The following is a 4,924-nucleotide window of genomic DNA, read 5'->3' as shown; positions in this document are numbered from 1 at the left end:
CCATCTGACCCAGAGCAAAAGCTCCAGTGGAAAACAGGCTTTTTGCTTTGAGTGTCTGTGTGTTGCTTTGAACCCTTCTGCTTTGTTCAATTTCTTGTTCTTCTCTAGGCATTTTGGTGGCACTGCCTTCAGTTGGAGGAGACGTGCTTCTCCCTCTGCTCTGAAAAAAGAAATAACCAAACATAACTTCACTGGTCTCCCTGTTCCACAGAACAGGAAACTGAGGTATGAAGGAAAAGGAAATAACTTGTGGAATATCATGGACGCAGTCAGAGGAGGGAGTGAAATTGCAGAATGGGTGAGAATGATCCTGGTCTGCTCTCAAAACCAGGCTCAGTACCTGAGACTACAAGAAAAGCTTCTGAAGGTCTAAGCAAATCCCTAGAAGCTGCCTACAGGTAGTCCTCATAGCTGAGGGAGTTGGAGTTGGGCTCTATGCTGTTGCAGAAGTGTTCTGTTTTGTTGACACAGGACAGTCCTCCTTGAGGCTCCTTCCATCAGCCTTGGGATGGTCCCAGTGGGACAATGCTGCAAACCCCAGTTGTGTGCTGGAAGTGCTCCCATGCACCATTCACAGACTTTTAGTCCAACGTTTGCTAAACCCATCCACTGATGGGAAATGTTTTCTGGTGAAGGTAACCAGCACAGGTTGCTCCAGCAATCCAGGCCACACCTTTTTGTCAGAGACTCTTTGGCATGGAAACTCAGTACAATTTCTGATTCTTCAAACCCTCCTGGATGTCAAACAGAGCCAAAGCTGGCAGAAAATACAGTGTCAGTAGAGCCTGGGGAGGATCAGAAGCATTTTTCTGGTGCCGGCTTCTATCAGACTTTGAAATGGCACCAGGAAACATGATGGAGCTGCTAGCAGCTTGGCAAAAAGGATGCATAATGCAATGGGAACAACAGTGCTCGTAACCAGGCAGATCGAGTCATAGCATCCACTATGATGGAAAGGTCTCTCCTATCCCAAGGGTATTCTGATGTCCATGAGTGGGTATAAATAGACCTTGAAGAGGGTAAAGACAGCAACTTGGCAGCATTCCCTGGCATCTCCTCCAGCTGACGTAAGTCAATGTGCTGACTGGCCCTGGAGCAGCAGAGGGAATCCCAGGTGGTGGATGTGTGACCTTTCTCCAGGAGCCTGTCACTGCAGAATGTCCTGCACCACAGGGACCGTGCTACCTTTCTTGGTTTTCTGGCCACCTTGGTTCCCGCTGATTTGAATGACACCTAGAAACCTTCCAAAATCCAGACCCTAGAGCCTGCGACAAGCGTCATTATAATGGCATAAATCAAACACCATAAAGAAAGACGAGCTTTACTTTAGCTTTCCTGCAGACAGTTCATTAAGATAATTACTCACTTCTCTCAGTCGAATGAAGTCACTGCAACTGCTGTCCCCAGTGGTGGGCCTAGAATGACAGAAATTGGCAGTGTGGTCATGCATCAGCCCAAATCCTCTTGCTGCTGTTTCCTTTCCATCTGCACACTCATCCATCAGGCCAGACACCTCCATGGACTCCAGATGAGGATCTGTCTCATCCACGTGTCTGCCCACAAGATTTTTGTAACATTTCTCCTAATGTCCCTCTTCTTGGATGATCCCAGAGTCTTTATTACTACATCTTCCTGATCCTTTTGTACAGTTTGCCTTGATCCACTGGATACATTGACTCATTCATCTTAGAGAAGAGTTGCCCACACAGTGACCTTCATCTGTACAAATGATGAGTCTTATGCTGCTGTTTCATTCAAGAAGTTTAGCAGGACAGTGTATTGGGTCTGGCTGGGATGGAGTTGATTTTCCCTGTTCCTTAGGCACTTCTGGGCCAGGTCAGCTTTGTTGGTGGCACTGAACAGGTGGAGAAGTCAAGGCATGAAAGAAAGACGTGAGCTGCCCAAAGTTTTGCAAGTGGTCAGCAGGAGAGCCAGGAATAGTGCCCAGGAGGCAACTCAGTCCCAAGAGGAAGATGTGGGCAAGGTTAACATGGCAAATAAAAAATGATCCCTCTGAAATAAATATGACCCATAAAATACATAAACACCGACCGGCCATAAACAGCATTTCCTATTTACAGCATCAGAGTACACGGATATTTGCCAGCCATTTGCAGCTTAAAGAGCAGTTCTTTTGATCCCAAGTTGTGGAAAAAGTTCTATTTAAAGCTATTCCTTTCTCCCCAGTCTTTCACTCTTTACATCGTTTGTTTTATGCTTTGCACTGATCCCGCTGCTCTAAATATCACTTTTTCAATACAGTGGTAGTGCAGTAAATATCCTTTCTGGTAATGAAGGAGACTAGGAGGGGACTCCTCCATTCCCTGGGACAAAGTGAAATAGAAACACCGTGGGAATAAAATACAAGAATCAGAGCGTGGACTAAATGGCAGATTTTGTCACCATTTCTCTGAGTATTTGAAAAATGGAGGCTGTGAATCCAGCTCAGAAACACTCACCTGGGAACAACAAAGGAAGCTTGAAAAAGAGCAAAAAATTACCGAGCATTTTGCTGAACCTTGGAGCTTCCTGGTGGCTGGAGGGCAAGAAAGCTGTGTTTACTACAACTACCAGGTTTGTTTAGAATGAAATAAAAATCAATAGTAAACTACTCAGGATTTGGCTGCTTGTCCCTTCCCAACCCTCTTCTTGCTCTGCTGCCTCAGCTAGAACAACTCAGCCACATCTCCAGAACCCTTCTGAGAAGCATTTATGCTCCAGGGATGTACACATTATGATTTTTTTTTTTTTTCAAGAAAAATCCAATATTTAAAACACCTTCTGCTTGAACTTTATTGGAAGTTTGGAAATGTCTTGAGATCCCTGAAGTCTGATTTCTTTTTTTCCCACAGAAAATCTTCCCATTCTCCTGGGTCATTTACATGTAACCACCTGAGGGAATGATTCATTTTGATTTTCCCCTTTTGGTTTGTTGCAGTGTGAAATTTAGACTAAGATATTAAATGTAATAATGGTATGCTTATTGGAAAAACGTGAATATAAAACTAAAATGCTATTTTTAAAATAAAACTTGAGCAAAACAAATTGGAAAAGCAAAATGCCAAATCAAAACAAAGCATGTCCGCACTTTTGAAAGGAAATTGTCATTTTTCTTGGCTTTTCCCATTTGATGAACATTCCTGTGAAATGTTTTGCATGTGGTGATAGAGAAAGAATCTGCATTTATATAGTTTATGCCATCAGACTCGCTTGTCTTTATGACAAATGAGAAGTTACCACCTCTCCAAGCCGTAACGCTGCCTGTATTAGTGTTTGCTTGATTTTTAGTACTTTTTAGTACTTATTCTTAAACTGGGATTTTGCTCTTTCCTGGCCCATCCCAAGGCTGGTAGATTTGACAATCCAAAGAATGAAGTGCATCTAGCAGAGTGGTATTTTGCATCCGGCTTTTACAAACCAGGAAAAGGTTGTTAGAAAACCCAAGGGAGGATCTGAAGGAGAACGCAGTGGAGTGAGCAAACCATGAATGAGTCTGGGGCATCGCAGAGAGCTTTGAGAAGGAAAAACCTCTCTCAGTTGGGTGCAGAGGATGACTGGTCATGCTGGTGAGAATCACACAGAATCACAGAATGTCAGAAATTTGGAAGGGACCTCAAAAGATCATCCAGTCCAATCCCCCTGCCAGAGCAGGAACCTAAATGAGATCACACAGGAAGGTGTCCAGGCGGGTCTTGAATGTCTCCAGAGAAGGAGACTCCACACCCTCCCTGGGCAGCCTGTCCCAGGGCTCTGTCACCCTCACTGTAAAGAAGTTTCTTCTCAAGTTGAAGCAGAACCTCCTGTGTTCCAGCTCACACCCATTGCCCCTTGTCCTACCACTGGGCATCACTGAGAAGAGCCTGGCTCCATCCTCATGACATTCGCCCTTAACATATTTATAAACATTAATGAGGTCACCCCTCAGTCTCCTCTTCTCCAAGCTAAAGAGCCCCAGCTCCCTCAGCCTTTCCTCATAAGGGAGATGACAAGCTGCATCCCCTGACTTCACACTGGAGTCTTCTGCTGGACTTGCCTGCTTTTGGAAAGCCGTTCATTTTAATTGGGTCTCATTCACCTGCAGGCAGCAGTTAGTCAGACTGTGTCTTGCTAGGGCAGTGCAAAGCCTCTCCAGCACTGCTAAAGCACTTACAATATTATTATTTTCCAGCTGAAGTGTCCCAGCAGTTGAAGCACTGACTGTGAGCTTCACGCTGCCTTGTCATTAAATGTGTCTCATCCACGCTGTGACATCCAGACGCTGCAGACAAGCTTAGCACAGCCAAAGCTCATCTATCCGAGCCGGCTGACAACGGGGATCATAGAATCATCGAATGGTTTGGGTTGGAAGGGACCTTAAAGCTCGTCCAGTCCCAAGCCCCCTGCCATCAGCAGGGACACCTTCCACTAGACCATGTTGCTCAAAGCCTCATCCAACCTGGCCTTCAGCACTTCCAGGGAGGAGAGCCACAACTGTGTCAGCACCCATGGTCTCATACCAACGATGACATGATGGGCCCAGCAGCTCCAGCCCCTCTGCCTGGTGTGAGCACGGAGGCTGCAACCATCAACAAAGTGCTTTTATCCCTAGTGCTGGTGGAGCAGAGCAGATCATCCTATCATGTACTGGAGATTTCTCCAAAAAAAATTATTTTTGTCACTTTCATCCTGAGAATATTCCTGATGGTCATAATTTGAACAGAGATGTGGGGAGTAAGGGATTGGGGTGCAAACCCAGGTCAGAAAAACCCATATGGGTGCAGGTGTTGTCTTTCACTATCACCTTCTTTGCCTTGATACAAAGCATCTACGTGCTTTTTCTCCTCCATCTTCACTCAGATAATCATACAACGGGACCATTGTTTGGGGAAAAATCTCCCTGGTTGTACACAACCATTTCCCATCAGACTGAAGCATTTAATTTCAG

The sequence above is a fragment of the Antrostomus carolinensis genome, unplaced genomic scaffold, assembly GCF_000700745.2.
Source record: "Antrostomus carolinensis isolate BGI_N321 unplaced genomic scaffold, ASM70074v2 scaffold13887, whole genome shotgun sequence".
NCBI lineage: Eukaryota > Metazoa > Chordata > Aves > Caprimulgiformes > Caprimulgidae > Antrostomus > Antrostomus carolinensis.
The sequence above is the reverse complement of the archived record's forward strand: the minus strand, read 5'-3'. Positions refer to the sequence as shown.